This window comes from Bos javanicus, chromosome 4, assembly GCF_032452875.1.
Source record: "Bos javanicus breed banteng chromosome 4, ARS-OSU_banteng_1.0, whole genome shotgun sequence".
Classification (NCBI taxonomy): Eukaryota; Metazoa; Chordata; class Mammalia; order Artiodactyla; family Bovidae; genus Bos; species Bos javanicus.
Genome location: NC_083871.1, coordinates 101,802,403 through 101,814,645, shown reverse-complemented (window position 1 = coordinate 101,814,645; position 12,243 = coordinate 101,802,403). Strand labels below are relative to the sequence as shown.

Sequence of the window (12,243 nt, the reverse complement as noted above, 5' to 3'; positions counted from 1 at the left end):
ATAACTGGTTCCTTTGCGTAAACATAACATCTTTGATATTTATCAGAGTTGTTGCATATAATAATAATTTGTTCCTTTTTGTTGCTAAATAGTATTCCCTGCATGGATGTTTCCATTTATTTACCCAATAACCCAAAAAGACATCTGGGTTATTTCCAGTTTTGGGTTATTCTGAATAGAGCTGCATTAACATTGATTAACAAGTTTTGTAAAAACTAAGTTTTCATTTTTCCAGGTTAAACACCTGGGAGGGAGTCCAGGGTCATCTGGTAACTTTATGAGAAATCAACACACTGTTTTCCATTGTGGTTGTACCATTCTGCATTTCCACCAACTGTGTATGAGAGTTCCTATTGTCACCCATCTCTTTCAGCACTGAATAATGTCAATATTTTAAAATTTTAATCATTTAATACCAGTGTCTTTTCATATGACTACTTGCCAGCTTTTATATTCTACAGTGAATCATCCTCTCAAGTCTTTTGCACATTTCTTAAACTGGGCTGTTTGTTTTCTTCCTGTTGAGTAAGATGGTCCAGTATTTTGGATCCAAGCCTTTGTTAGATATGTGTTTTGCTTAATCATTTCTTCGTTTTAGAAAGCAGTGGAATCAGCTTTCAGACCACAATTTCTGACTCATCTTTGAGCGTTAGTTGTATTTTCAGAGCCTTTGCAGTGCTGTTCCTGTTTGTCTGGTGCGTGCCCCACCGAGTTGCAGGGTGGAATCTGAGTGGAGGTCTGCTCTGTAGCTTTAGTTCCCAAAGTCTGTGGAACTATGCTTAGGGCCAGAGTCACACATTTGCAGTTGAGGGATGAACCCAAGTTCATGAACGTCCCTGTGGAGTTGCTTCCCCAAGCTCCTGCCTCTCTCTCTCTCTCTCATTGCCCTCCACACTGTCCCATTTCTTGGGGCTCCCTTCTGCCGCCTCCAGGACCAGGGAAGGAAAGGACGGGAAGAGAAAGAGAAGCATGGTCGTTTATCCCACCCTCTTGGGACCACAGCTCCTCTTATCAGAGAGGAAGATTCCCTTTCCTCAAAGTTTTTTTTTTTTTTTTAAAGTATAGTCGAGTTACGATGTTTGTGTTAATTTCTACTGGACAGCAAAGTAACGCAGTTATCCATATGTACATTCTTTTTCATATTCATTTCCATTATGGTTTATCCCAGGATGGTGAATATAGTTCCCTGTGCTCTCCAGTAGTACCCTGTTGTTTACCTTCCTCTCTTGATAGTTTTAAGTACCTAAGACCTTTGTCATTGCTGCCGCCAGCACAGCAAGATTGCCTGAGTGCTGAATTGTGAGAAGATGGAGCAGGAATAAAAGAGGAAGATGTTCCCCAGTTTCTCTACTCATTCATAGTCCCTTTCCTATCCTCACATCAGCTCAAGGGCTCTCCTAGAGCTTTCTCTGCCTTTGCCTGTTGTCCATTTTCAGCTTTGTACTGCCTGGACTCCAGACTAGGATTGATTAGAGGTCAAAGGAGGAGATAACTCACCATTAGTTGGATGGTATTTTAAATTCTGGTCTTCTCCCCGTCATTTATTTTTCGAGTTCTTAAATACCTGTTTTATGCATTCTGTCCAGGTTTTATGGCTGTATTCATTGGGGGAAAAGAATGGTGGGTGCTTACCTTCCTCACCCAGAATCAGAACTTCTCTGCTGGTTTTTTTTTTTTTTTTGGCTGCTTTGAGTCTTAATCACTGCACAAGAGAGGGGATCATCTCTGTGTTTTGCAGGATCCTTTCTTTCTGGGTGCAGGCTCTCTAGTTGTGGCACTCGAGCTTCAGTAGTTGCAGTATGTGGACTTAGTTACACCATGACATGTGGGATCTTAGTTCCCTGACCAGGGATTGAACCCGCATGCCCTGAATCCCAAGGCAGACTCCCAATCACTGGACCACTGGGAAAGTCCATCTGCTGTCTTTTAAAGCAGAGAGTTTTCACACTGTATCCTCTTTTTACCTGATACAGTAACTCAGAGGGTACCATAGCTAAGCTCTGCAGAGAAACCAATGTGTTTTGAACTGCAACCAACCAATGTTAATTGTAAAAGGCAATCTTGCACAACAGTCAAAATTTAAACATAAACAAGATGTTTCCCAATGCTAAACTGCATGGATTTACTTGTTATCTTGGGGAAGGCAGAGTTAGACACAGGTCCTTGAGAAAAGTGTGAATTGTTACCTTTGACCACAACCTGACTATGACTCTGCATTCTAAACTTGCTTCCAATTAAGTGATGGCTTCTTGGTAAAGGATGAAAGCAAATTGACTTTTGTTTTAGGAAGAAAGGGAGTTTTACTAAGAGAAAGAGAAATATTTTTGATGTGTCTATTTTTTTCTTTTGAGTTGAGTTTAATAATTTATTTCTTGAGAAATAACCAAGAGAGAACCAAGAATCTTTCATCTTCATGACTGGAAAAATATAAATTGGTCACAGGTGGTTTAATATTTGCATGCCTCTGGCCAAGAAAGTAAACTAGAAAATTCTTTGAAATGCTTTCTAAAAATTTGGTCATTTTGTCTCCAACTAGTCACATCAAACCTTTTGTTTCAGCATTTTATTGAATTGTGTAATATGCTATGAAAGGCCTATTTACTTTGTTTATTCAGTACTGGCCCTTTAATTAGAAAATAAGATTCAGTATGTTTTTTCCAAAACCCTTTCTCTTTTCCTTTCTTCTTTCAGTAAACTTCACTCTTCCATACCCTGGACTCTCTCAGGGAGTAGGAAGAGCCTCGTCAACATAGAAATTTACATGCATGCCTTTGGAAACTATGGGGTTTACCTCTAAAGTAGCCAGGAAGACCCACCAGACATGGTTTGCCTCGGAATGAATTAAGCTTAGTGGTGAACACACCAACTTCATGGAACCTCAGGATGGATAGCACCCCTGGGCCTGTTAAACCTTCAGAAGAGGGCTTCATGCCTGGGGCAGGAATATGCCCATATTTTAGTCCATGAATAATTATTTTGGGGGTCATAATTTCTGGACCCAAAAACCAACTGTGGTGGTACTAAAAGGGCCTAGGTAAGCATCACTACGAACAAAGCTAGTGGAGGTGATAGAATTCCAGTTGAGCTATTTCAAATCCTGGAAGATGATGCTGTGAAAGTGCTGCATGCAATATGCCAGCAAATTTGGAAAACTCAGCAGTGGCCACAGGACTGGAAAAGGTCAGTTTTCATTCCAATCCCAAAGAAAGGCAATGCCAAAGAATGCTCAAACTACCGCACAATTGCACTCATCTCACATGCTAGTAAAGTAATGCTCAAAATTCTCCAAGCCAGGCTTCAGCAATATGTGAACCGTGAACTTCCTGATATTCAAGCTGGTTTTAGAAAAGGAAGAGGAACCAGAGATCAAATTGCCCACATCCGCTGGATCATGGAAAAAGAAAGAGAGTTCCAGAATAACATCTATTTCTGCTTTATTGACTATGCCAAAGCCTTTGACTGTGTGGATCACAATAAACTATGGAAAATTCTGAAAGAGATGGGAATACCAGACCACCTGACCTGCCTCTTGAGAAATTTGTATGCAGGTCAGGAAGCAACAGTTAGAACTGGACATGGAACAACAGACTGGTTCCAAATAGGAAAAGGTGTACGTCAAGGCTGTATATTGTCACCCTGCTTATTTAACTTATATGCAGAGTACATCATGAGAAACCCTGGACTGGAAAAAACACAAGCTGGAATCAAGATTGTTGGGAGAAACATGAATAACCTCAGATATGCAGATGACACCACCCTTATGGCAGAAAGTGAAGAGGAACTAAAAAGCCTCTTGATGAAAGTGAAAGAGGAGAGTGAAAAAGTTGGCTTAAAGCTCGACATTCAGAAAACGAAGATCATGGCATCCAATCCCATCACTTCATGGCAAGTAGATGGGGAAACAGTGGAAACAGTGTCAGACTGTATTTATTTGGGCTCCAAAATCACTGCAGATGGTGACTGCAGCCAAGAAATTAAAAGACGCTTACTCCTTGGAAGGAAAGTTATGACCAACCTAGATAGCATATTCAAAAGCAGAGACATTACTTTGCCAACAAAGGTTCATCTAGTCAAGGCTATGTGTTTTCCTGTGGTCATGTATGGATGTGAGAGTTGGACTGTGAAGAAGGCTGAGCGCCGAAGAATTGATGCTTTTGAACTGTGGTGTTGGAGAAGACTCTTGAGAGTCCCTTGGACTGCAAGGAGATCCAACCAGTCCATTCTGAAGGAGATCAGCCCTGGGATTTCTTTGGAAGGAATGATGCTAAAGCTGAAACTCCAGTACTTTGGCCACCTCATGCGAAGAGATGACTCATTGGAAAAGACTCTGATGCTGGGAAGGATTGGGGGCAAGAGGAGAAAGGGACGACAGAGGATGAGATGGCTGGATGGCATCACTGACTCAATGGATGTGAGTCTCAGTGAACTCTGGGAGTTGGTGATGGACAGGGAGGCCTGGCATGCTGCGATTCATGGGGTCGCAGAGTCGGACACGACTGAGCGACTGAACTGAACTGAACTGATGCACAAAATTGTGAATGTATTGTTGTTAAAGCTTGCGTTATTATTGTATCCATGTGTGATTATCTCTGAGTAGGAGGTTTATATATCATTTCTTAAATTGACTTTTGTTTTTGACTGATTTCAATGAGCACACGTCTGTAAAGGGGGAAAAAAATAGCTATTTAAAAAATGTCTCTGGTTTAAAAGGCAACAGAGGAAATTCCCTGTGGTTCAGTGGTTAAGACTCAGTGCTCTCACTGCCAGGGCCTCGGGTTCCACCCTTGATCAGGGGAACTAAGATCTATATGCCCTGTGGCACGGCCAAAAAAGAAAGGCAGTAGCGGATTCTGGTTCTGAGTAAGGTGGGTAAGCACACACTCCAACCCCCCTCCCCCAGTGAATGCAGCTGTAAAACGAAAAGGAAAAAAATGAAATTTAAATGAACAGGAGAGAATTGTTGAATCTGCTGATTGAGCAAGATTTCTTTCAGTTCTACTTCAGAATCAAATGGCAAAGCATAATAGGCTATTTGCAAAATAGAAATGGACTCACAGACATAGGGGCCAAACTTATGGTTATCAAGGGAGAAAAGAGGGATGGAACGAAATTGGGAGATTGGGACTGACATATATACACTGCTATGTATAAAGCAGCTAACTAATGAGGGCCTACTGAATTGCACTGGGAACTCTACTCAGTGCTCTGTGGCCACCTAAACGGGAAGGAAATCTAAGAAAGAGGGGATATATGTATACATACAGCTGATTCACTTTGCTCAACAACAGAAACTAACAAAGCCTTCTAAAGCAACGGTATTCCATAAAAGAAAGAGTTAGCTTCAGGCTTTCTGGAAGATGAAGCTGTTTGTGCTCTGATCCTCTGAGCAGAGGAAACTGCTGGGCTTCACTGGTCTTTTCTGCTCCCTCCTTTCTCTCGCTTCCACCCCCACATCTTCTGAATTCTAGTGATTTCACTCCCCACTGTCCACAGTTCCTAGACCTTCAGTTATGTCAAACTGTCATGCTTTCCTTTCTTCCTCTTGCACCGTTCTCTGCTGGTTCCATAAGACCCATACACCGGAGGAAAGGAGAACTCCATGGAATTCATCTTATTGCAGTTTCCACACTTGAATCCAGGCTGCACCTCAGCTCACTGGTTTCTTTCCCCTCTGTGCTTTGCGAGTTTCCACAACAGCTCTTCACCCCACCTGCACTTCTGTTCTCACCCAGGTAGCAGGGGCAGGGGCCTTTAGTGGCTTAAAGACCACAGGGTGGCGGGAGCTGACCCAGGTCTCTAACTGCAGGGTCTTCCTCATTCTGTAGACCCCAAGCCGCAGCAAGACAGCCTCTGTTTTGAGTGAATATGTGAGCCCTGCTTTTGTCCTTGTGACATTGACCCGATTGTACCCTATAGTAACCTTTTTGCATTTCAGTTTTTCAGATATTAAAAAGAAATGCAGTTGGTCTCTGAAATTCTTATCAGCTCTGAAGTTCTGTCTTGTGAAAGTTCAGGGCATGACCCTAGACTCTATGAAGATCTGCCCCAAAGGGATCTAAGACATGAAGTAGGTGAGATGTGCCCTGGGATGGGGACAGGGTCATTCTTTATCCTTAGTACCGATCAGGGGTCCAGGCTGTGTACACTTTCAACTTGCTCTCAGCAAGAACCTGGGTGGATTTTTTCATTTAGCCAGAGAGATAATATGGGCCTGATATTTGTGATCAAATCTAACATCCTAATAACTCTATGTGATAATGATTGCTATCATTCCCACCCCATAGATGAGAAGACTGAGAATAAGAAATGTTGGGAAACTTGCCCAAGATCAGGTGCTATAAGTCATAAAAGGTAACATCCAGGGCTGCTTGAGGGTGATGTTTAAGGCACTGAATTGTGCTGTTGATATAACTTCTGGTCATTTTCTTGTGTGTGTGCATTTTTATATATGTAACTTCTGAGTTTTAATCAAATCATACTATATAAACTCCCCCTTTTAAGAAAACCTCAGAGATAACACGTTAGAATTCAATTTTGAGTGTTTCAAATGTGTGAATCTCTAGGATTGCAGATTTGAAGTTTGTGTTATTATACGAAAAATGTCAGAATGACAAACCCCAGTTAAAAATAAATTCTCGCACAGCTAAAGAAGGTGGAGAGTCTTTTCGGCTTGTTTGTAATGGTGTTGAGTCTGCAAAAGAGACTTGTAGGGGCGGGTCCTGCCTGTGGGGACGGATGGTGTCTATGTTCTCTCAGCAAAGGTGATCGTGGCTCCAGCATCTGCTGTAATTACGTAAAGGGGTATTAGGACTCCCTCAACATTTAAAATTATATCTCATTGCTTTTAAAATTTACAGATGAATTATTCATGGCTGCGTAGGTGTAGAAACAGTCTTGCAAGTCAGCACTTCTTGTGTAATAAAAGGTCACTTCAAAAGAAGAAAAACAGCAACAACAAGAAAAGTGAAGCTGATACTTAACTCACTTAACTCAGGTGTTTGTACAAGGGGCAGGGCATGGGGCCCAGTGAGCTTCAAGATAAAGAGGAAGGTTTTCAGTCGTGTCTGACTCTTTGCGACCCCTTGGGCTGTAGCCCGCCAGGCTCCTCTGTCCATGGAATTTTCCAGGCAAGGATATTGGAGCCGGTTCCATTCCCTACCCCAGGGGATCTTCCCAACCCAGGGATGGAATTGGTGTCTCCTGCCTTGTCAGATGAACTCTTTACCGCTGAGCCACCTGGGAAGCCCTCTTGAAGGTTTGGGTATAGTCTGTTGGGGAGGAAAATTCATGAGTGTGTTTGTTTAATCAAAGTAAATTTTAGAAAATTAAAAATGAAAAAGCCTGAGATTAGAGGTAACATTAGTCCAATAAACACAACACAACTTTTTAAAGATTATTCCACATACTCTGACTTCGAGGAAAAGAAGCAGAAATTAAGGTCTGATCATCCCAACAGTGACATTAAGCCAGGAGAAATTTCCAAGTCACGTTGGAATTTCAGAAAGTGAATAATTAGACTTCTCTCATTCTTCTATTATGTATTGTTTTATCAGCCATAATTTTAGGATTAAAACAAAGTGTGTTATTTTTCCTAGTGCATCTTTTCGATAGGCATCTGTATTACTTTGCTAGGGCTGCCATAACAGAGTGCCCAGATACACAGGCTTAAACAGAAATTTATTTTCTTGTTGACCTGGAAGCTGGAAGTCTGACATCCAGATGCTGGAAAGACTACTTGCTTCTGAGGCCTCTCTTTGGCTTATAGATAGCCATCTTCTCCCTGGATCTTCACACTGTCTTTCCTCCCTGTCTGCCCATCTCCTTATCTCTTCTTCTTATAAGGACACGAGTCAGATTGAATTAGGTTTCACTCATATGACCTCCGGAGAAGGCAATGGCACCCCATTCCAGTACTCTTGCCTGGAAAACCCCATGGACGGAGGAGCCTGGTAGGCTGCAGTCCATGGGATCACTAGGTAGGACAGGACTGAGCAACTTCACTTTCACTTTTCACTTTCATGCATTGGAGAAGGAAATGGCAACCCACTCCAGTGTTCTTGACTGGAGAATCCCAGGGGCGGGGGAGCCTGGTGGGCTGCTGTCTATGGGATCGCGCAGAGTCGGACACGACTGAAGCGACTTAGCAGCAGCAGCAGCAGCAGATGACCTCATTTTAACTCAGTTCATCTTTAAAGACTTTATCTTCAAATACAGTCACTTTTTTCAGTAGTAGGGTTAGGACTTCAATGTGTGATTTTTGGGGTACACAATCTAGCCCATAACACTGTACTAGAAAAATTTGAATAAATTTTAGGATTTTTCTTCTGTCACCAACTACATGAAGGCTGAACTTTGTGTATTTTACATATATTGATCGTTTAATTCTTTAAATTTTTTAAAATTAAACTGTCTAAGAGGCTAAAGGACATTGCTCTTTTATTTGTAGCATATTCTAAGTATTAATTAACTGTGATTTTCCCAGGCAAGAGTATTAGAGTGGGTTGCCATTCCCTCCTCCAAGGGATCTTCCTGACCCAGGGATCAAACCTGGGTATGAGAACCTGGGTATGCGGCATTGCAGGCAGTTTCTTTACCATCTAAGCCACCAAGGAAGCTTCTCATTTGATAAGGTCAGTTACCTCTCTAGGCCAAAATTTATTTTTTGTAAACTAAAATGGCTTACAATATGAACTAAGATTCCTACAAGCCATGAAGCACCCTCCCCTCAAAAAAGGTTTTTAAAGAGCTTCTGGTATATTTTCTAAAAGAGGAGAAACACCCATTGAAATTTAGCACACCCATGATTTCTCCCAACATCCCCAGCATTTGGGGCTTTCTAGATGGCACAGTATCTGCCTGCAATGTGGGAGACCTGGCTTTGATCCCTGGGTTGGGAAGATCCCCTGGAGAAGGGAAGGGCTACCCACTCCAGTATTCTGGCCTGGAGAATTCCATGGACTGCATAGTCCATGGAGTTTTTCAGAGTCAGACACGACTGAGTGACTTTCACTTTCAAATGTCACAGTGGTAAAGAATTTTGCTGCCAATGCAGAAGATGCAGGTTCAGGAAAGATCCCCTGGGGAAGTTGAAATAGCAACCCACTCCAGCGTTCTTGCCTGGAAAATCCCATGGACAGAGGAGCTTGGTGGTCTACGGTCCATAGGGTTGCAAAGAATCCGACATGACTGAGCACAGCACAATATGAACTTTAAATTTTTGCTCAGATCTGAATTCCTAAGTCATTATTATAATAAAAATAAAGTTAAATACTGTTAGAAAATAGTTATATCTTTAGATATACCAACACAACTGTGAAGTTAGTCATAAAATTGCTGCATTCAGAGAAAAAAAAAAAGAAACATCTCAGTTTTTACTCCAGTACTGCAGTGATAACTATATTATATTCTGCCATGGAGTATGAAGAACATATCAGTTACAAAGAAATCTGGACATTTGTTTTGAGTGTTGCAGGAGGGTATTTATTTCAGGTTGCTTTGCTGAGGTGGTAATGAAATGCAATGTGCATTTCATTTGTGAGAGTTTCAATTGAATTATACAAATGCAATTGAGTTTTTCTCATCTGTCATAATACCCTGAAATGCTTATATGAAATGAAAAAAGAGTATAGTTTAAAAGACATGAAAAGAAAATACTTCTTGATGATAGATTTAATTAATCCCTAGAACTTTTGTGTCACACATTTTGTGTCAGAAAATGGAATTCTAAAGAGAATTCAGCATGTTCCAAAATTTTCAGCTAAGATATTTGATTAAAACGAATGTGGAGTTAGAATTACAAATGGAACAAAAAGGCCAAAACTTTTCAGCTTTATATTACAGAAAGCTATAATTATTTTATTTTTCTTAATTAATCATTTAGGCTCTACTGCTTTCAAGTGACTTCTGTCCTCTTATTGGGGCATAAATAAGTCTTTTGGTCAGAGGATGTTTTGTTACCTAGGTGAAGTAAAACAATTACACATTTCCTTGAAGAAAGGTTCTTGGTTTATGAGTATGTTAGGATACCGCCTTTAGTAAAGGCTTGATCTATCGGGTTGGTCAAAAAGTTCATTTGGGTTTTTCCATGACATCTTACAGAAAAGTCCAAATTAACTTTTTGGCCAAAATGCTGGACCATCTGGTACTTTAATGTGATAAGTGAGAGGATAGAATAAACTGGACCAGCAAAAGTACCCCAATTATTTCTCAACAGTAACCTTTTCCCCTCTCTTTTCTTATTCTCTTTTAGTACTGGTAGCAGGTATTTTCATGTTCATCATCATCATACAAGTAATTTGTCTACACACTAAAAGTTTATCTCAAGGAACTTTGTTCTCTCCAAGTTTACTGTCAAACGTTACAAAAATTATCTGTACTGATGAGTAATTGTGGTAGTCACAGAATTGTTCTGTGACCTTTTCAAGTTCTGTTCTAGCAATACATCTTTAGTCTGTCTGTCCTTATGCCATCAGGAAAAATGATTCCAAGAAAAAAATTTCTTTAGTCGTTGGATTAGAAATTAGAGAAAGGTGGTGAAAAGTTTCTTCCTAGTTGGCTGAATTTGCTGGGTTGGAGAGTTGGATTTTAAGGATTTTCCAATTCTTTCTTCTTGGATTTCTGACAAGGACACACGGGGGAGTGGGGACCCATCTGTGTCACAAGTTGGGGGCTTAGCTTTCCACCAGCTGTAGCTTGATGGATAGAAGGGTTATGAAGCCATGTCTGTCTCCTGAGCCCAGTGCAGCCCCGCTGAGTGAGTATTGCAGACTTTGGGAAGCCATAGTCAACCTGGGGGAAAAATTAGTCAAAAAGTAGCACAGTGAAATACTACCTATTTAAAAAAAAAATGACTTTGCAAACATCCTTTTTCTGATATCCAGATCTTAAGAAAATGTATGTCATGGATGTTTTTATAGAAGGCTAAAACCATTAAAGGAAGTGTTTCTTAGGCAATGCCATTTGTTTTAAGGCTAATACTTTTTATTTTCTTGATATGAAACAAAACATGGAATCCTGTCCTTACTGAGCCTGTTTTCTAGGGATACAGAGCTAATTCCACACAGTTTGCATGATAACTTTTCAATAAGAACACATCTTGTAATTCATGCAGCCAACCCTTCCTCAAATTAATTAGAGTTACATTTCTCCACCACAGTAGATGGTTATGTTTATTTTCACTCCATTTTTGCTTTATGCATTTTTGGCCATTGCTTTTTTCCCTTTATAAACAGTTTTAAATTCTTGTTCTTTTCCTATAGTTTTTAGGTGAATTAAATGTTAAATATTAAATATAAAATATTTAAATTATAAACATGCTAGGATTTTTTTCTTTTTGGTAAAAAGTTGTTTTGATGTTACACAGACACCCACTCAGATACCTCCACTTGAATCACCAGAGTGCTTAGTTACTAGAGGATGACCAAATATGTTAGGCTTTAAGCCTGCTTTCAGTGTCTTTCAGGATATTTGTGAAAGGCTAGAAATGTTTTCTTCTGTGAAATGATGCTTTCTGAACTACTCAACTCCCATTCCTTACTCCACACTATTTTCTAGGAAAGAAAGTCTGCTTTCTCATCAGTTGCAAATAAGAGCAGGACATTAACAGCAATTGGTGATTACAAACCCAAGGGAAGATTTTGCCATTTAAATAGCAGATACGTGTAAGGTTTTCTTCGTTTGCTATATCAACGTTGAAACCTGAAGTAAAAAGAAAAATTCTTCCTGTTGGAGCACATGCTATCTGAAGCCATTTAAATGACCTGGGAGTAACATTGTTTTAGTGTGTCTCAGGCTCACTGGTTCAAGCCCAGTGATTCCTTACTTCATTGGAGATAGTGATTATTGGTCCTCTACAATCAGAAGAGCAAAATAATTCTGTATGCTTTTGAAGGCTAGGGTACTCAGAGTAGCTCAGATTAGCATTTTATGATAGAACCTTTAGTCACTTTTAAATATAAGACCTTCATTACATGGAATTATTTCATAAAGTGTAAATGCTTTTGGCTGGGCATGATGAGATGGCTTGACTTCTTTACTTCCTGTTACAAGCTGTTCTTCATCCCAGCCATTTGAATTTATAGAGTTCTACGAAAATATGTGTTCCCTCTCTCTCTCTGATTTCCATCCCTCTTTTTTTTAATTAATTTATTTATTTTAATTGGAGACTGACATTGTAGTGTTTTTTGCCATACATTGACATGAATAAGCCATGGGTGTACATGTGTTCCCCATCCTAAACCCCTC

The 12,243-nt window shown here is 40.3% G+C and overlaps 1 protein-coding gene across 2 annotated transcripts in view; it reads left to right on the top strand.

Moving 5' to 3' along the window:
- The window catches only part of DGKI (diacylglycerol kinase iota), a 515,206-nt gene that overhangs the window by 356,810 nt on the left and 146,153 nt on the right, over nt 1–12,243 (top strand). The gene's annotated exons all lie outside the window — the stretch shown is intronic.